This window comes from Triturus cristatus, chromosome 9 (assembly GCF_964204655.1).
Source record: "Triturus cristatus chromosome 9, aTriCri1.1, whole genome shotgun sequence".
In the NCBI taxonomy this organism is placed as follows: domain Eukaryota; kingdom Metazoa; phylum Chordata; class Amphibia; order Caudata; family Salamandridae; genus Triturus; species Triturus cristatus.
In genome coordinates, this window is record NC_140592.1 from 511,942,771 (window position 1) to 511,964,146 (window position 21,376).

The 21,376-nt window shown below is 48.3% G+C and overlaps 1 protein-coding gene across 2 annotated transcripts in view; it reads right to left on the minus strand.

Annotated features, from left to right (window-relative positions):
• PC (pyruvate carboxylase) overlaps nt 1-21,376 on the minus strand; it is a 2,056,240-nt gene that overhangs the window by 2,011,535 nt on the left and 23,329 nt on the right. The window lies entirely within an intron of this gene.

Here is a 21,376-nt window from a genome sequence, read left to right on the forward strand (position 1 = left end):
TAGTTACTCGGAAGCACAGTTCCTTTGGGGTGGGGAACTTTAACCTGGTTAGAAACTCAAACATGGACAGATCTGGGGACCAATAATGCGTCCCTCCGCAGCAGCTAGAGCTCGAGAGTGCCATGGATCTTTGCGATGTTTGGCATACGAGATACCCGGATAGGGGAGTTTACACCCACTACTCCGCTTATCATAATCTGCACACTCGCATCGACTACTGGTTGGCTTCCTCGCCACTCATAGCTCACACTCAGGAGTGCTTGGTACTTCCTCGTACTCTGTCAGATCACTCCCCCCCCTTCTGCTCGTTCTAACCACCCCTAGGAAGTCTATACCACCATTGACTTGGCGGTTCCCCCCTTATTCATTGCTGGATACGGTCTTTAGAGAAGACCTGGCTGAAGCTATAGAAACGTTCTTTACCATTAATGTGGGGTCAGTGGATAGTTTCCAGGTAGTCTGGGAGACCTTCAAGGTCTACATACATGGTGTTTCCATGGCCAAGCACTTAGGGATTCTCTGTTCTATCCGACAGCCGCTGGCTGATTTGGAAAAGAAACTGGGAGCCTTGGAAAGACAGCAATTAGCTGGTGATGCTGAAGCAATATCACGTGAAATTAAAAGAACTGTGGGGAGAATATCATGAAGCGGCCAACAGCGAAGTCAAACACCTAGGCAAATACGCCACAGCACATGTTTATGGGGACAGGCCTGGTTCTGTACTGGTGCAGGTATTGAAGAAAAAACACAGGTCACCGAACTTAAATCTGCGGAGGGTGAACTGCTATCTGAGGAGACTGACATAGCGGACAGGTTTAAACAATTTTACGCTGAGTTATACACATCTCGGTCTTCCGGCACGGAGGATGAAATCTTAGACCATCTTGCGCACATTAAATTGCCATTCCTCACCAATATGCACTGGGAGTTTTATGCCGCCTATAGAAAAAGACGAAATTCTATTGGCCTTGTCCAGCATGAAAGCCACTAGCGCCCCGGGGGGTGGATAGCCTTACTGTTGGCTTCTATAAAAGCTTTTTTCTTGATTACTCCCACACCTCTCAGCGCTTTTTGACATGCGAGTGTCGGGCACAATGCCGCCTACGATGAGAGAGAGGCGATAATTGTCGCCATTCCCAAACCAGGCAAGCCATTGGAGGAGTGTGGGTCTTATCGCCCACACTCTCTGCTCCAAATGGTTTGCTAAGATTCTTGCTAATCGTTTGGTCCCCCTGGCACCGTTACTTGTGGCTCCTGAGCAGGCAGGGTTTACAATCATCGCACGGTGTTTGGGACCATTCAACATATTAAAGAGGACACTAAAGCGGTCGCGGTCTTCCACGATATGGAGAAGGCCTTCGACTTGGTCGAGTGGCCTTTCATGCGACACGTGCGGTCTAGAATGGGACTGGGCCCAGTCTTCCTCCAACTGATGGGGGTACTGTACAATCCCCCCTCCGCTAGAATAAAACTAGGAAATTTGGTGACTGTAGGAGAGTGGAATCTGACTAATGGTTGCCCCCAACTTTTTGCCTGGTATTTAAGTGGTTTTTGACTAGTTTGGCTGGGATCCTGCTAGCCAGGACCCCAGCCTATCTGCTTTCTCCCTAAAACTGATGTAAAGTACTCTAGGTACAAACCTAATTGGATGCTGGGCATACCCTACCAGTCCCTTGTAGATGGTACCCTAGGTACCCAGGGCATGGGTCCCCCAGTAGGCCTACCAGGGCTGCAGCACTTATTGTGCCACCCTGGGACAGCCACACAAACTGACACCACCAGACCACTACTGTAGTCTGGGTAAGGTGGTGCTAGCACCCCTTACAGGGATGTAGGTACCCTATATCCCATACCCTTACAACACATATACACTCCTAGGTCACCCCTATGGCAGGCCCTGGTAATCCTACAGGGCTGGGTGCTGAGGTATGTGTGAGGGGGGACCCCTACGCGAGTAGGACCTCTCTGCAACCTTTGTAAAATCGTTACTGGGTTGTTTGTAGTGTAGCCATACCATATACTCTTAACCGCATTATAAGTTATTGCGTCATCGCTGTAACTTGGGAATGGCTACACAGAACCAGATCGTGTTTGGTGTCAAACATGAAGGAATCATACCCCCAGTCCAGCCATGGGCATGAGGGTACGATTCCCCCTTGCTAGGAGGGTGATATGGGAAAAGCGGTAGAATTTAGACACCAATTTAAAAGTGCACATGTACCACAAAATGGCTACTGTCCGCCACCTACACGACTCTGGCTGGCTGTTGCTGGGGAAAACCCCAGCCTCGCCATCTGGACAATAGGGCTCCTGTGGCAGGGAGGTGCCAGCACCTCCCAAGACAGGATATGTGGATTGAAACAGGGTGGGTGCACCAAATGTCCATTCAGAGTTGCACGTAGGCAGCTGCAGAGCCCCAATTCTGCATACACCGCCTGGAACCGGTTCAGGGGCATCCTGCCCCTCGCCCAGGCGGGAAACATACAAAGGGGAGTGGGTGTAGCCACCCTTTCCCGCCTCTACTCCGATTGGTAGGCTCTATTTGGGACCATCCCCTAATCTTGGGGATATAAGTGAATAACATGGCCCCAGAGCCTTAGATTCGTCCAGAACTTAACAGAACTGACCTTCGACGAGCTGCTGCCCAGCTGACTGAAGAAATCTCCCTTGGGATAAAGGAGTTATCCCCCTGCTTGGCAGGCACCTAAAAGACTGCAAGATACCCGGTTGGAACTTCGCTGCTCTCACGAACTTCGACGCCTTCCATCAACCTTGAGGTGGGTCTCCAGTGCATCCCAGAGTCCTGTGAGCGTGCCCAGCAAGTCTGAGCACCGTGGACCACGTGGGTGCCGAGATCCCTGCATACCCCTAGACCCCGGCCACCTCTTGCTTAGCACACGACCCCGACCAGTGGGGATGTTGTGCTTTGGCCCATTTCTGAGCGAACCTTTAAGCAGCATCCGTGCCAAAGCTCAGCTCCCGAGTCCGCTCCGGTGGCCCGTGGGAGCCCTTTAACGCACTCCATTTTGCTGCCTTCCGCGGTCCCTTGTCTCTCGACTTGTGGGCCCCGACGGAGGACAATCTACCTTTCCAAGAGTTCCCCTGGTTGCTCCAGGCCTGCTCTGCGCTCCCTGCAAAGGAGAGCACCCTCAGACCTCGTGGGTCTGCACCAGCAGCTGCTTTGTACCTCTTGCGTGGGTTGCGGTTGCCAATGCTTAGTGGATCCAATCGGGACACTAACACCGCAGTGACCCTCATCAGACGTGGGACAGTCGCCCTCCAGAAGCTGGCCTTCCTTGAAGCCTCCCGGAGCCCGTGACTGCAGAGCCCAGCTGTACCTTTCTCACCTGAAGCACCAGACATCCACGAGCTCCTTCCTGTGAGCTCCCTGGTCACTGTGCCGTGACCCAGACTCTGTCCCCTCTGCTTTCAGGTCCTTCTCTACATTTCCTATATCTTTAATCTTCACGACTTCAGCGACGCTTGCAGCTAGCAGCAGTTTGGACTACTTTTCCATTGAAAATCAGCCCGCGACCCGACACCAGAATCGACCTATGCACCCGGCTTCCCTGGGGCAGGTAACAGTGGTACTTCGGTACTTCCGTGGTGGTGGGCTCTCCAAAGCCTTAAGTCTCAAGTCTTAACTTTGTACTACTGCTAGAAGTGTCCTTTAACTTTAAATGTTCAACCGCGACATTCTCCATAGGCTAACATTGAGATCCCGACAGCAGCTTCTCGCACTGCACACGCCTCCCGTGGGTCCCCTTCCTCATAACTGTGGGTGGATTCTGAAGGGGCAAGTGATCCTGAATGCCCTAGGCATCGCCTGTAGAATTGTCGTGATTCTTATACCACTATTTTAGTATATGGTTTGGTCCCCCCCTGGGGCCCATCGATGTCTGTGCTATTTATTGTGTTTATAAATGCTTGTTTGAAGTGTAACTTTGCCACTAGTCACATAAAGTGTCTGTGGGATTCTACTTAGAATAAATACATATATTTTATATATATATATATATATATATATATATATATATATATATATATATATATATATACACCTGTGTGGGCTACTCTTTCATTTGGTCATTCAAGAGGTTAGTATGGTAAAACAATAAGCTTAACACTCCTTCAAGACTTAGCCTGAAGGCTGCTCTCCACAGCTACTACTAGGATAGCTTTCTTTAAAAGGTTGTCTTAAACCTATCAATAAGAGTCGAATTGGACTGGTGCAAGGTGTCCCTATAACTAGGAACAGCATATGCCAGGCCAACTTCTCACAGTGACGATTTCATTGTCGTAACTAGAGGGAAGAGACAGTGTTCTCCACTGTCCCCCATTTTGTACGCCCTGGTGGCTGAACCGCTATAATGCGCCTGGAGGGAGTACCATAGCCACAAAGGTATCCGCTTTCCGACTTATGAGATCATAGGGTCTACCTATGCGGACATGTTATTATATGTTCGCGACCCGGAAAGTAATCTCTCTTCCGTCCTAAGGGAGGTAGTGCATTTTGGGGCGCTGTCGGGACTGCGGGTCAATTGGTCTAAGTCCATAATTTTCCCCACTCACTTCGATCACGCTACCTTTTGAGCCGGACTTCCCGTTACAATGGTCCACCGACTCGATACGGTATTTGGGTATCCGGCTACACACGGATTCGGAAATTGTGTTTAGGGAAAATTACGGCACTGCAGTCAGCAGACTGGAGGAGGATGTTGAGACCTGGATTAGGTTACAGTTGTCTCTGCTGGGCAGAATATCTATTATGAAAATGGTGGTTCTACCCAGCTTCCCTTTCCTCTTCACAAATATCCCCATAGTTTTACTTTGCTTCTTTTTCACAGAGTCAAATTGTTGATAAAAATTGGCCTGGGCGGGCAAACAAGCGAGGGTGAAGTGGCAGATACTTACTTTACCATATCACAAATAGGGGGGGGGGGGGGGGGGGGGGGGGTGGAGGTTAGGCGAGCCAGATTTAAATTTGTATTATAGAGCCGCGCAAGGCGCGCCCAAGATTATTATTGGATGCATGGCTCGCCGGATATATCCAGTTTCTCCGTATGGAAAAACCTTTTGCTGACCCGCTTCCCCTACCAGCCACGATATTCGAACCCGCAGACCGTAAGACAGGGATATTAGACTCCATTAATTCGACCAGTCATGCTTAGCATAATTTACTGCAATTCCAAGCGGGGGTATTATTGTACTCCCCGGTTATGCCAATTGAATGGACTCTGGTTGGCCCCATGCAGAGACAGAGGGATTATTCGTGCATTGCACTCATTGAACAATCGGACTTCGGGGGATCTATTCTACAATAGTTTAGTTAAAACTTGGGAAGAGTTGGAGGGATTGGCTGCCACTAGCTCCCTGCTACAGCGGTTTCAGTTTCATAGAGTGCGGTGTGCACGGTATGACATATTGGGAAAGGACCTCCAAGAACCCCCTGAGTTGTTGGAATGGACCTACATCAAAGCTAAGTCGCCCCGCAAGATAGTCTCTAGCATATATAAGCTAGCAATGTCCCATAGAGCGAATCACTATACCACGGCCAAGCTGGCCTGGCAGCGTGATTTACAACAAACTATAGAGGACTATGTGGACTTACTGTTGTACTGGCACACAACGTATTTCTTTACACGGCAGATACACTTCAAGTATGTGAATAGAGTGTATTACACTCCAGAGAGATTACATAGGTACAGACTGAGGGACAGCCCAGCTTGCGACAGATGTCACGCACAGACCGCAGATTTCCTTCATCTGACATGGTCTTGCCCGGGGGTGTATACATTCTGGGAATAGTTCTTCCTAGAATTGGAGACAATAACGGACTCATCACTCCCCCCGGACCAGGCTCTGCCCTTTTGGGATATTCCCAACAGCTGACTAAGGCAATATGCAGATTAGTAGACATGAGTCTCCTCATGGCGAAACGGAGGGTAGCTGTCGGCTGGACTAGGGGCCCTACACCCACTGTGGCACAGTGGTCGCATGACATGCTAAATTGTAGTACACAAACCGAGAACGACTCTTTCTCCCCCCTCCCCCCCCCCCCCCCCTCCCTCCCGGAGCCATCCCAAGAACTTCTGGGGCCTTTACATGAGTATCTCCATCTTACTGTCAGGACCATAAAGAAAAAGGAATTTACTTGTAAGATAAATATATTAGCCCAGGTCTCTAGAAAAAAGTAAAATGATGCATTGAATATGGAGTTGCCTAGATGTGTGACCCACAGAAATTATTATTTTAGGTCCCTTTATTTACTATATTCCTCCACCAGATTTCTGTACCCTGGTTGGCCATTCCATTGCCATTTACGTTAATTATGCCAAAAGGCACCATAAAAAACAAAGGGAGAGGGATACCCCACCTAGTTGATAAACTCGCAGACAACTGTGGGTCAAAAATTCTACTTGAATTTTAGGGTGATAAAATTAGCTGTATTAAAGAGAATGGGGATTCTAAAAGGTTAAACAGGTTAATTATTGGTTAGAGCTTATGACTTATTTATTAGAAAATGCATTGATCCAACCTGAGAAGATTTTAGATTTGCACGAATTATCAAAAATCAAATGAAAGCTGAAAAATTCAACCTTGACACAGATGTGGAAAGTAGACTCATTCTTCAAGCAATTTGCAATATGTTTGGACCATTTTCCACCCCCTTGCGAGTCAAAAAAAAAAAAAAAATTGTTCAAGTCAAAAGTACAGAAGCCATAGCAACTGGAATGTAGGCAAATTTGTGAAAAAAAGGTTTTAGTTTTATTACAAACAAGAACACAGATCATTGAACTTGGCAGGAGGTTTGGGTATTATTATTTTATTTTTTTACATTAAGTGATTTTCTTTGACATTTCAGAAGAATTTCATTTTCTGTATGTAATAAATGACTGGTGAGTGTGTCAGTTATTGCAATTCATTTTTGTAGAGTTTCTATATTTACACATTTACTTCATTTAGGTTACCGTTGTTTTTCAGGTGAGCGCGTCAGTGCTACTATTGAAACATTACATTTTTTAAATAATGGGATTACTACGTTTCAGATGTTTGCCTTACGGGATGGATCATTAACAATCACCTCTTTAATATGAGTGGCACACGGCGTGTACACACTCTGATCAGTTCACGGGCAACAATGGACACACAAGACGCTGTATATCAAAGCAGATGGGAACTCGACTGCATGTCTAGATAAGACCCTTGCTGATCTAATTCCCTGGAATATTTGGATTAAAGCTTCAAGGTCAGGGTCCATATTCAGTTGCATTGGTTTGTACACCACCTATAGATTGATTCTTTGGTCAAATCCATCACTGACGAAACAAACTACTGAGTCGACATTAAGCCTTGTTTGATCTAAGTAGAAGTGGAAATCTTTTCAGATAGGGAACTTGGGCATCATGTTTTTCTTTCTTGAAAGACTGGTCTTGAACAAAGAAATAAGTGACAGACATCTGGTTGAAAATAAGACAGCACATTATGATAGCCTTCTGTTAACCAACTGAAACCGCGTAAAGGGAGCTTGCTTAAAGGGCCTGAATTGACCGCTCTCATTTCAGATCAATCATATTTTTTAATTTCTAAAAGAATACATTTCATATTTTAGGTGTTGGATGCCAAGGTTATTACCAGCTAAATGTCTCACCACAGTTGTAAATTTGGATTATGCAAAATTGTGTTTCGCTACAGCAACACTTAAAAATGTTAAGGGGGGGGGGAGGAATGAATAAAAAACAGTCTGCAAGTCTGTGTGGCGCAGGAGCATCTCGTGACAAATTGATCTTAACATAGCTTAACCGTTGCATTAACAATTCGGAAGATTAGCAAATTTGCACTGACACTGTGGCTCACTAACACAAGTTAAGCAAAAAGATGAAGGCTGTTTTAAAGCCAACTTTCTATTGCAACTATAGCATTATTGACTTAGCTCTCTCTTAGTCTTTTTGCACTTTATCAATAAACCGTTTTAACTCTTACTTTTGATTAAATACTACAATTGTTCTTTTTAAATCAGTAAGCTGGACAATACATTTACGCCAATGGTCGCGCTCTATGCAATTTTGGCCCACTGTTTTCTTTTATTTCCTCTCCCTGGATTGCAAGGAGTCTATAAATCGCAGACTTTTTTTTTTAAAGGCACTGTGGATCTTTTGGCTCTCAAGAACTCACCTTGTACACAGACCAGGACAGTCGCATGGCACGTTTTGTTTTTTGCTTACCTTTTGTTACAAATGCAAGCGACAACTGGTTTGTCTTCTTGAACTTTAGCGTTGTGTTTATGCAATTTTTGGCTACCCAATTATGTTGTTTTAGGGGGCATTAACTTCTTCCTTCATTCACCAGATCTGCACTGCCACAACAGTGTTTCAATGCACCACGTTTCATATGTATTTGATTTTATGACTAGACTAACAATTCATTTTGAAACTTACATAGTCAACCTAAATAATAATAAACAACTAAAATGTTAGCTAACTTCACCAGATAGGCTATTTATATTTCCCCACAAAATATGGAAACTTTGTAGCCCCTAGGGGAGGCTGGGTATGTACAAATCACAAACAATATTGCTCAATGAGGAACACAATTAACAATCCCGGACTGAAGAATAAATCTCAGAAAGATTGTGTCATGGTTTGGTGCTGATGATGGACAGTTGCAGAATATTGTAGCAGAGAATTACTTGAATGGCCAGCTAACTAGCTGTTTTGAAGACTAACAAATGTCCTTTTTTATACAGGTGTTCGATTGCCAATTTCGTTTAAATTCAAATTAGCATGACTGAGGCTGCCTACTGTTAATTAATTATTTGATGGGCAGTTGTTGCCTTTTGATTGGTAGGAGTCTGAATTGTTGAAAAGGCCAAATCTCCCCATCCTGATTGTAGTCCGAATAAAAATTAAAAGTAGACCAACTTTGACTCGTCTAGTAATCTCGTTTTAAATGTATTGTAATTTGAATATGGGATAGGATGTCCAATGAGACGACTTTTACCACAAAAAAACAAAAACAAATAGGATTGAACTATTCTAGTAATTGTATTTAATTTGTTATGTATATTTCAGTGATTTAGGTTTAAAGAAGATAGTTGCTTCTTCCTAATTGCTTGTATATCTGGAATGATAAAAAGGTCTAACCTTTCAAAAGAAAACTGAACACTTTGAGAAGTGTTCTTCAATCAAGTATTTTGGTAAAAGTGATTATGGAGTAAAGTTTCTTTGATTAGATAGCCTATTTGAGCTGCAAAAAAGCCTACAGGATTTTCTTGCCGATGACTAAGATTCTTTCTAAAACCACTTACGAGCACAGAGCCCTCCGTGAATCAGACCACCATTTAACACAAATCTTTAAATCATTTTTTTAAATATATGTTTGCCTTTAAGGAATATCTCTAGGATGCCATTAAATCATAGTCCTGTACTGATGAGGATCTAGGACTAAGCCGCAGAACTGAAGCACCTATACGCAAGTGGTACATATCTAATCCTTTCTTAACAAAAAGGTCAGTTATCAATTTGATTTTACCACTGAAATGCATCAGCCATGTTTTTTGTTTGGGGCCAAGTCATAGTTCGCTTAAAAGTTGTTCTCAGCACAACTATTGCCACACTGCCATGACGAAGACCTGCATAATTTGAAACGTGCAGCCGATTAAAGTCTGGTGCAGCTGACCAGCTGTGTGTGGTTCTTTCTTGGGATTGACAAAGATGGTTGGTGTATTGAAACAGCAATCGCACCAGCCATCCCACAACAGCCTGATAAATGGATGAGGCTGGTAGCATCACATGACATCTGTGAAAGGAGAATATATATATATATATATATATATATATATATATATATATATATATATATATATAAAAGATACAATATGCACTTTGTTTATTTCATCTAACTTTACAATTATATGTTAGTTTGGTTAAAAAAAGTAGGTCTTCTAAGACACATTTTGAGGATGAAACATTGTTGGAATATATTACAGGAGTCATTTGGAATGAACTCCAGCTATTTGTACAGAAGAACCTTCTTTTAGCACCAGAGAAGTTATATCAGAACGGTCTGGCATTTTTGGAATGCTACTCTTGATCAGCTTGTCCTAGAGTAGTTTGCCATGGGTCTTCTAGTCGGTGGATCTGCAAGAGCTAGCCTTTGGTTTTTCAGTACCAATTTGATGTACCTGTATGGAGATCCTCCAATTAGGAGCCAGGACATGAGCAGCCACTTAGAGGAGGCTTTTAAAGTAGTTTGGCTGCTACACTATTTAAAGGCGTTCTGTGAATTCTTGGTTAGAAGACTATCGATCCAAAGTGGTATGCCCCTATGCTTTGCTCTGGACTCTAAGGCCCAGACTGGGGGTGGAAGTGGAGTACTAGATCGAGACTAGTGAGGGGGAATTCTTCAGGATTACTTCCATCATCTATAAAGTCTTCTAATGTCCATATACACTGTCTGGGCCACCAACATTAATTACCATGAGTGGTCATCAAGGAACATGCTATCTGGGGCCATTGATCTAAATACTACCCAAGTCCACTGACTGCTTACTACTAGACGGGGCAACTGACACTCAATGTGAGAGGCTGGGCGTAAACCACAAAGAGGAACGTAGGCGGCTACCTAGCATGCAGCAGCTTCAGATACCTCAGGCTACACAAATGTACGTCTTTAATTTAATCCTGTTCTTTCCTATGAATTATGGTACTTTCAGTTTTTTGCTATTCACATAACGAACACAGAACTGCTTGTACTCCAAATAACAAACCAGACATGAGATTTCTTCATTGCACCACGTTTTTCAACTGCTTATGTTACAGTGTCACATAGAAGGAAAGTAAATGTAAACTTGAACTGCCAATGTCCATCCATTGCTGTCAATATATCGGTATCTCCGTTAGAGTCTGAAGGCCTCCCTCCTCGTTTTTTAGGTCTCGCTTGACCCAACGCATGCGCTGGTCTGGCGAGACTTATTGAGAGGGCTCCAAAAAGTGCTACCAGGCCAGCCTAGGGCTACAATGCATGTGCGCGGGCGCCACTTTTACCGCGATTACTTTCACTTTAGCGACCGCATGGCCGCTTTGATGTTTGATCGCGATGACTTTCATTTTTGCGGCCGCACGGCCGTTTGGCATAGACAATAGGTCTCGCTTTTGGGACCTTATAAGTGTTTAGTTATGCAACAGTTACATAACTAAACTCTTATAAGGTCCCAAAGGCGAGACCTATTGGCTATGCCAATGCTAGTTTTTTTTCCCTCAGTAGGTTGTGCCTAGACTGCTGGAGACCATAGTTGTGCATGCACCTACTCCATGGATCATGCGCACCAGCCCTGGTTGCCAATCTTGGCAATCAGAACCTGTAAATGATATACAATATACACAAACACGTCATATTACAAAGCTGTGCAGTTTTGAAAGACAAACTTTCTTTATGCCCAAGGTGAATCACTGTTTGTAGGTAGCAAGCCAGGGTCAACTCTCGAAATCCTAATTAAAGAGACAAAAACAGTGCACAAGCCTTTTGAATACTTCCCACATCGATTCATCTGATGACCAATACTCTCCCATTTAAGAAGCAGCGCAACATTTGGCTACCACAATCATGCTATTATTAACCCCAATATGGGCTGCACAGCTTTGGTAATCTCTGCCCATCAGAGAGCATACACAACTTAATTCAAAAGGAATTTCAGAGAGAAATAATCCTCTAAACCAGCAGTGCTTTATCTTTTGACATCAGTGGACCCCACAACTGGAAGCCAAGGACCCCCCACCCCTACCCCAACCGTAATTTCTACAATTTTAATTTCAACAAAAAATAAATAAATAAGCACAAACAATATTAATTCAGCACTTCTGCATTCAGCTTCAACTAGATGTACAAATATGAGATGGACTACAGACTAATGTAAGACAGATGTTACAGTCATGTAGTATCCTGCATTCATATTGTAAGCTGTTTTACTACCCCTGCTCAGCCAGTGCCTGTGCTCTGACTCACTAGAATGTTGGAGTTTGATGAGCCTTGGAATGTTGGGACACAGAGAGATGAAGTGACAGTTGGCCATGGGCTGAGCAGCATACAGGCTACTCCTGGTGGGGCTCCGATATACTACTTAATGTCCTGAACCTTACTACTGGTTATCTTCATGAAATAAATCTTCCTGAATTACAACCTTCCTATGTGGACCTTCATCACTACAGGAATTTCAGAGTGTAATAATCCTCTAAACCAGCAGTTCTTAATCTTTTGACTTCAGTGGACCCCACAATTGGAAGCCAAGGATCCCCCCACCCCCCGCTAATTTCTACAATTTGAATCAATTAAAAAATTATTATTTTTTAAATCTAATAATAAATACCAATACATATAATAAATATTAATAATAATAATTTGTAAAGCACAGCAAATACCCGGAGGTGTCCTAGCGCTATCTAGATCCTCTGAGACTGCTGACAAATTAAGAATAAAGAATAAAAAAACCTGTTCATTGAGAAAAAAGCCACGTCCTTAGTCCTTTCCGAATAGACAAAAGATCCATCGTATTCCTTAGATAGAGTGGCAAATCGTTCCAGGGTTTTGCTGCACCATAAATGAAACTTTTGCCCCCCCAAAATCGGGCTTTATGCGTGGCACCAAATCCAACATGGCTTCTTTAGACCGCAATGTTCTTTCCGGAATATACCATTGAAGTCTGTGCTTTAAGTAGTCTGGACCTATGCCATGAAGAGCCTTAAAGGCCAGGCAAAGAGCCTTGAAACGTACTCTGCTTTTTACTGGAAGCCTGTAGGAGAGTAGGATCTGCACTTATGTTGCCCCCACTTTTTTTCTGATGTATACACTGGTTTCTGGCTATAGTCAGGCTGGGTCCCTGCTAATCAGGGCCCCAGTCTCTGTTCTCTCTAAACTACTTGGTGTGCATATTAGACGCACTAGTGATTGGATACTGTGGTACCCTATGAACCCCTAGTATATGGTACCCATAGTACCTAGGGCATAGGCACTTCACAGGCCTACCAGGGGCTGAAGCATGTCTTATGCCACCCCGGGAAGCATTCTCAATCTGACACCACAGGCCTGGTACTGCAGCCTGTGTGAGGTAGTGTTAGCACTCCTCACTGAGATATAGGTTTCTATATATCTCACCATACACACACATATAAACCTATCAGCCACCCCTATGGCAGGCCCTATCAATCCTGAGGGCAGGGTGCTTGGTTTACAATGTGAGGGGGTGCCTCTGCCCAAGCAGGGCCCCTCTGCAGCTACCAGAGTCTATTCCCTATGGCTGTTTGTGGAAGCGGTTAAACCATATACTCTTAAGTGCATTAAAATGCTAACTTTGGAATAACTGCATCAAAGCATGTCGTGTTAGGTGTCAAACAACTTGGAATCATACCCCCACATCAGTCCATGATGTGGGAGCATGATCCCCAACCTTCTAGAGGGGACGACATGTAAAACAACTCGCCTTCGCTGGGTGAGTCCCTCAGACCTTGCTGGTCTGCACCATCGACTTTCTTCAGTCTACACGAGACTTGCAGTTGCCAAGGCTTGTTGGCTCTAATCCAGTTGCCGACACCGCCATCAGCCGCAGACGTCGAGGGACACTCCAAATCCAGCTGCTAGTCATCGTCGAACTCTCCTGGCCCTCGTGAGAGAAGAGTCAAAACACCATCGACGACCTGAAATCACCCGACATCCGTGGTCAGCCATCTTCCTGGCCACCGCTCAGTGGCAAGTGACTTTGAACGCTGTACCTTCAATTTTCAGGTCGACTCCATCTTGAATCCACCCTTGGATTCCACCTGACACTTCTTCAGTCGACGCAAGCAGCAAGTCTTCTTTGGACTCCATAGAAAACAGCGCAGCGACCCGACACCAAAAGACACCTATGCACCCGGCTTCCCTGGGTGAGGTCCTGGGTGAGGTAACTCATGCACTCCAGTGCCCTAGTGTGTGTTGGCCCTCGAAGTACTTACCTTGTAAGTGGCTTGCTTGTAGACTTCCTCAAAGTACCCTAGAACTTTAAAAATCCAACCGCAACTTGCACCATTATAATCAATAGGGAACCTGCGGCTGTGTTCACACACTGCACGTGTCTCCCGTGGGCCTGTTACTTACCTACTAACACTGCAGTAGTGAAGCCCCAGCGATTCCCCAGGCCCTAGGCCTTGTCATTTTTCAAGTTGACATCATTCTACCATTTTTTTTTAGTATATGGTCTGGCGCGCCCCTAGGGCTCCAGCCATATTTTTTTTTGGAAACAAATTTTATTCGTCAAATACACGTCGCGAAGCTCTGTAACCCAGAGACTTCCATACCATCAAGAAACAGATCGGATTTGACAATTTTCTCATGAGATGCCTAATTGAAATTACAGAAGAGACGTGCATAACAAAAACCGCCCCCCCCCCCCCCAATTAAATGAACATTGAACAATCCCTCCCCCCACCCATCGCACTGCCAATCCAGTCAAGGCAGCAAATCTGTTTGCGGCTACAATTCTGTCATCACTACAAATCATGTCCATACAACACAGCTGCGCCCAATACACACATGTTGCACGTCCCCCAAAAGCAAAGAAGTGAGCGCCGGCCACCCAGGCAATCATTCCACTGAAATGGGTTCCAATTCCAATCCCCTGTAATCCGCCCACCGCTTACAAATTTTATAGTGTTTTTGCGGGCAGCCCCGTGCCACATAAATGGGGGCCTCTAGCCCCATACAGAAATCCATCCCAGCCTTCCAAGCTGATATTGGGGGGCGGCCGTCGCCTTCCAGGCCCTCGCTATATCCCGTTTGGCAAGGGTAAAACCCATGCGCATCAGATGGCGCTTATAAACATTGCCCCCTATATCATCCATCACATGTAGGAGCACCAGTTTAGGGGACCGAGGAAGATCCCAACCCAGAACCTGAAAGGCATGTCAGTACCCCCCGCCAGAACCTAGCCAATGCAGAGCAGTCCCATACAGTGTGTAACAGCGTCCCTTCTTCACGCATGCAGCAAAGGCAAATCGGAGATGCCACTAAGCATGCCCTATACAATCGAACCCTGGTGAAATACACTCTGTGGAGGTATTTAAACTGAATGAGTCGAAGGCTCACTGCGATGGCCGCCCCACGCGGAGAGGCCAGGGCCTCCGTCCAGTCCTCCTCCAGCAGACCTACATCCTCCTCCCACACCCCACGGAGACGCTGCAGTGAGTCACAAGGGACTGGTATATTCTCGAAATCTTGTGGTCTCGTAGGTCCCCCATGAACAGTTTGGCCTCTATTGGACTGACATCATCCAACTCCTCCAAACCCACCAGACTGGGAGAAAGAGCATGTCGGAACTGCAAGTATTTAAAGAATTGGGGGCGCGGCATTTGAAAGTCTGTCTGCAGCTCCAGGAAGGATTTCAGGATACAACCCCTCATGACATCCCCCAGAGTGGAGATCCCTATCGCGTCCCAGTCCTGGAAGCCGGGCAAGGTCGCCAATTGCAGCAGGCCACCATTTCTCCATAGTGGTGTCTCCCCGGTTAGACGATTCCACCAACCCATCCTCCGCAGCGCCTGTCTCCAAATCTGAAACACCAATTGTGTCACGCTAGGCAAAGGGCGCCGCAGAATAAAGGAGTGTATGGAGTGAATGATCTCCCATTAAGCGGCGCTCAAGGCTATACGCCGGATCCGACCTGTCGCCATACCACCATTCATTAAGGACCAGCAGGTGGGAGGCCATATAGTAGGAGAGAATGTCGGAGGTAGCGAGTCCCCCGCAATACGTAGATTTAAAACACGTACGGAGTGCCACCCTCACAGCCCCTCCACCCCAGAGAAACTGACCCAGTATTGCATTCACCTGGCGGAACCAACCCAAAGGAATAGGATACGGATGATTTTGCAACTGATATAACAGTTGAGGAAGGGAAACCATCTTGAAAATGACGGCGCGGCCATATAGAGAAAGGGGCATATGAGACCATATTCGAATATCGCCCCACACCCTATTCCATACCGGCACCAGGTTCTTTTCCCAGGAGGTCGACCGAGCGTCGGACAAGAACACGCCCAAATATTTCAGCCCCGCACGTGCCACCTGCACCGCAGAGGCCCAGGCCCCAGGATCGGCCCCGCCTCCCAGAACCCATAAGGTAGACTTGCACTCGTTCATGAACAAGCTAGTAGTCTCTCCAAACACCTGCATCATACGCAACAGCCGCGGGCCAGTCCTATCTAGTTGCGCAAGAAAGAATAGCACGTCGTCTGCATATAATGCAATACGATCTGACAGGCCATTGGCCCACTCGAATCCCGACACCTGCGCATCGATCCGCACCCACGCAGCCAGGGGCTCCATAGCCAGGGCGAACAAATAGGGTGACTAATGGCACCCCTGTCTGGTGCCCCGACCAATGGGGAAGACAGACGAGATGGAGCCCGCTACTCGCACAGATGGTGTTATATCAGTGTAGAGTAAAGTCAAATAAGAGAGACAGCGAGGTCCTAGATTCAATCTGCGTAGGAGGGCAAACAAATATTTCCAACTCAGGGAATCGAAGGCTCGATCCATATCCGCAAGCAACAGGGCCGTATGTACCCCAAGACTGCCGGCCGCCGCAATAGCCGCATGCGCCCTGCGTATATTAGGACGGGTCGCCCACCGGGGCATAAACCTGGCCTGGTCGGGATGTACAAGAGAGAAATGTGAGGATGGAGACGATTGGCCAGCGCCTTGGCCAAGACCTTAGCCTCTACGTTAAGAAGGGAAATGGGACGATAGGCTGCGTGGTGCTCAGGAGGTCGGCCGGGTTTGTGAAATACCCCCACCTCAGCGTGCCGCCAGTCTCTTGGCAACCTGCCTACCTCCCTGGCCTCTTCCACCACCCTGCAATAATGAGGGCCGAGCTGCTGGGAGTACCGCTTGAAAAATTTGTTCGGGAATCCGTTAGGACCCGGCGCCTTACCCGGCTGCAGCTCCTGAAGAGCGGAATTCAGTTCATCGACCGAGAACGGACTATCAAGGTCAGCACTCACTTCATCAGTCAGGGTCCTGGGAGGTAGGTCATCTAAAAATCGGGCAATAACCTCTGCCGGCAAACACTCTCGAGGCACATAAAGGTCCGCGTAATAGTCCGTGAAGTTCTCTGCAATGGCTGACGGGTCCGATATCGGCACACCATCGGGTCCAACTACACCCGGAAGGATAAGGGACTTAGTCACCCCTTGACACAGTCTATGCAGGAGTTTACTCGATTTGTCCCCCCCACTGGTAAATCCTGCTGCGGGTTGCCAACCACACCTGACGGGCCTCATCCAGCAAGATGGAGGAGAGTTCCTGCTGCGCCTGCAACAGCTGGCGGCGGACCCGCTAGCCCTCCCCACTACCACTGCGCGCTTCTAGATCCAAAATCTTCGCCTCCGTCCGCACAAGTAAGTCCCTGCGGGCCCTGCGGGCCGCGGCACAGAAGGAGATATCAACCCCAAGGAGCGTGGGCTTCATCGCCTCCCACAGAGATGCCGCCGCCGACACCGCCCCCACATTTTGCTGCAAATACTGATCTATGGAATCTCCCATGTGTTCCTTGTATTGCGCCTGCTGGAGATTCCACACAGAAGGACGCCACCGGACTGGTCCTCGCATAGGGCCCGCAGCAGCGTAATGGCGACCGGCGAGTGATCAGAGAGCCCCCGGGGGAGAATAGCGGCCTCCACCACCCTGCCCGCGTCGCCCCGAGACACAAAAATACAATCGATACGAGAGAGGGAGTCATGGACCGCCAAGAGGTAGGTGAATCCCGGAGTCCTGCCATGCAACCAACGCCAAGGGTCATCCCACTCCTGGCCCATTATCAGGGAGTGAAGCTTGGTGGAAGTGCCACCAGCCGGGGCCCCATCGGGCCTCCGCCTGTCTAGAGCCAGGTCCAGCACATCATTCCAATCCCCACCAACCACCGCTAGCCCCTTCGGGACATCTGCCCACACAGTCACCAACTTCTCAACGAAACCCCAGGACAGCGGCTGTGGGGTGTACACGCTCCCAAAGGTCACAGGCTCACCCCACAATTCCCCTTGTAGAAAGATATCTGCCCTGTGTATCGCTCCACGCACTAACATGCATGTAGGGAACCAGTTTATGAAGCAGAACTGCCACCCCCCGTGAAACCCGCACAAAGCCCGCATGGAACACCTGGACATATCCAAAACGTTGAAAGCACAGCGCCTTTGTCCCCATGAGGTGCGTCTCCTGGAGCATCAGAATATCCGCACCAGCACGCTTAGCCTGCTTAAGGATAGCGCCGCGCTTAATCTTATCTATCGCCCCTCTGATATTCAGCTCCAGCCATATTGGTGCTTAATTTAGTGTTTGTGATGTGCTAGTGTGGTAGGTAACAGCTCCGTCCCCCTATCACGTGAGAGAAGGACTATCCTGCCAACACGTATTCCCCCTTTGTCTCGCTGTCTGGGAGTAATATATAAAGACCAACTGCCAGCTATATCTAGTCATGAGACCCAGGATACAGGCAGCAGGCACCAAATGGTTGGGACAAGAAAATGACAACTTTCTAAAAGTGGCATTTTCAGAATTGCGACAATCCAATTTTACAGGGGGCGTGGCCAATGCAGCCATCATCGTGGTCACTTGAAGCGTGAGCTCCGCCGCAAACCATCCCAATCCAGCTGCCATTGTAATGCCAGTGGCTGCTGCTTATTCCACCACTCTGCCCTCGAACGGGAGACACCCCGGTGATGCCCATGGTGCCAGGCAGCCACAATTGGACTGTCGTGCAGCTGCAGAGGAGATGGGCAGCACCTGCACAACAACAGAAAGCCTTCAGAGTCAGGGAGGCCATCAGCACCTGGAGCACACGGTGCCCCTGGAGAGGATGGGGCAACACTACCACCCCCCCCCCCCCCTCAATGGACTACAGTTGGACGGGAGGGGCTTCTCCTTCAAACAAGGCTAAGCTGCACCCCAGAAGAACCACACCGCGGGTGGTACCAGCAGGATCAGTTGGCTGACCTGGTCGGGAGCCTCCCCCTCCAGCAGCAGCAACCTTCCACTGCGACCTGTGGCCCCCTGAAAGCTGTGGAAAATACTCTCCTCAAGCTCCATCCGGATTGGAAGATAATCACTATCACTGGGGGCAATTTGGTGGAATGGGGCCTGGATCGACCCGATGACGGAGCACCTGGGGCTGCAGGATCACCCTGGGTTCTAGCAGACACAGCAGCAAGGGCCTCCTCTCCTGGTGCCTTGGGGCCCCATGCGGACATCGCAGATAATGACCTCTGCCTGGTTGGAGCCTTCCACCCCTCCCCCACCCTACTGCTGCAGCAACCTCCCACCACGACCAGTGGCACTCTGGAGGCCAGACAAAACGGAGTCTCCCGCTCCATCGGGAACAGAGGGCCAGCACTGTGACCGGGGGGGGGGGGCAATTTGGTGGACTGGGGCTTGATTGGCCCAATGATGGAAGAGGAGCATCTGGGGCGAAGACCACCCTGAGTTCTAGCACATAACACAGCAGAAGCACCCTCTCCTAGTACTTCAGGATATAGACTCCGCTGCACGTGTTGATGCAGGGTCAGAGGCCCGGGGTGGCGACCTGCGTGACACACACCAGACCGCTGTGCAGGCATGCTCCGGGGAGACTATGAACTGGTGCCCTGGAGCACCAGGGAGACGTTGAACTGGTGTCCCTCCCTGGCATGAAAGCAGGGGTGGCCTGATGGTTGGGGGTTCCGTCCTGTGGGAACCAGCTAGTGACACCCTTGGAGCCAAAGGAGACCAGCCGATATGAACCCCAGATACGGCCACAGGACCCCCCCCCCCCCCCCATGGTTAGTCAGTGGCCACACGCATACACCCTGCACAGACTGTGCTGTCCTTTCTGCCTGGCCATGGTCCTCCTGTCTCAACAGGTGCACCTGGGCCCAGATGCCCCCCACCACCAAGACGTGTGCCGAAGATTGGGGTGGTGAGGATTACCACCCCCCTCCCCACCCGGTCCCTCCCAGGCTCTGGATCCACTTACTCCTTCCTGCCCTCCATAGGGGGCCCAGTCTTAAGACCCACACCACAGATCGAGGGATATCTTGCTGCACGGTTCAGTGCATGACCCCCACCCCCCCCCGCCTGGATGTAGCGGGTGTCTGCTGTGCTCCCACCCTCTCCTCGGGCACCCACGGGGGAAGGGGGGGGGGGGGGGGGGAGAGCACTGCCAGCTGAAGTGACTGTTGACCCAGGGGGTGTCCCACACCATTGCCCTTTCTCCCCCAGGGCAGCAGGGCTGTGCCCCCTCGGACTCAGTTTCCTGAAGCCAGGGGTTGTCCCCGCGAGATCCGAGAAGCTCCGGTCATGGGATGGGGGGGCGGGAAGGACAAGGAACCCCAACGACACAGATGCTCATAGACCATTACACCACCCGCTCCAGCAGTACCGTCTCGGCTCCCCCAGGCTCCACGGACTTATACCAGGCTGGAGCCCCACCCAATGACCTTTCAGTCATTCTGCAAGGAAGCCAAACCTCCCAGGTAGCAGTGGAGGCCAGAGTAGGAGAAGTAAAAATGGGACCTCCGCAACACCACAGTCAGACTCTCAGAGACCGAGTCAGAAATCTTGACAGTCAAGGAAAGCGTCTCGGCCCTTAAGTCTCAACACTCATGGCTTATAGGATCTGCTTCTTATGGTTACCCCCACTTTTTGCTTCATGTTACACTGTTTGACTAGTCTGACTCGGATCCTGCTAATCAGGACCCCAGTCTGCTTTCTCCCTAAAATGTTATGTCATGTACTTGGGTACACTCCAGATTGGATACTGGGTACCCTGGTCAGTCCCTAGTAAATTGTACCCATGTACCCAGGGCATAGGTACCCCGGATGCCTACATTGCAGCTTGTGCAAGTTGGTGCATGCACCACTTACTTGAGATATAGGTTTACTATATCTAAAGGGTCACTACATTTAAACCTATAAGGCACCCCTATAGCAGGCCTTAACAATCCTGAAGGCACGGTGCTTGGTTCTAAGTGAGAGTGTGCCACTGCATGAGCAGGACAACCCTGCAGCCTACCGAGTCCATTCTCCCGGTGACCAACTCTAAAACGGCTGAAAGTAACCCTATTGTGTTTGATGTCAAACATTGTGGAATTATACCCCCACACCGGTAACTGGTGTGGGAGGTATGATTCCACCCCTCAGAAACGAGCTTTGTGAGGTCCCTGGTGTACCCTGTACCAGCCTTCCAGTCCCGGGCAGCCCAAAAGGGTTGCTGCAGACCAGAGACCTTTCTGCCCTCCTGTTGCTGAGCCAAGCTCAAGCAGGGGGAAGGCAGAACAATAGGCATCCTGTCAGAGAGGTGTGACCAGCTCCCAGGCAG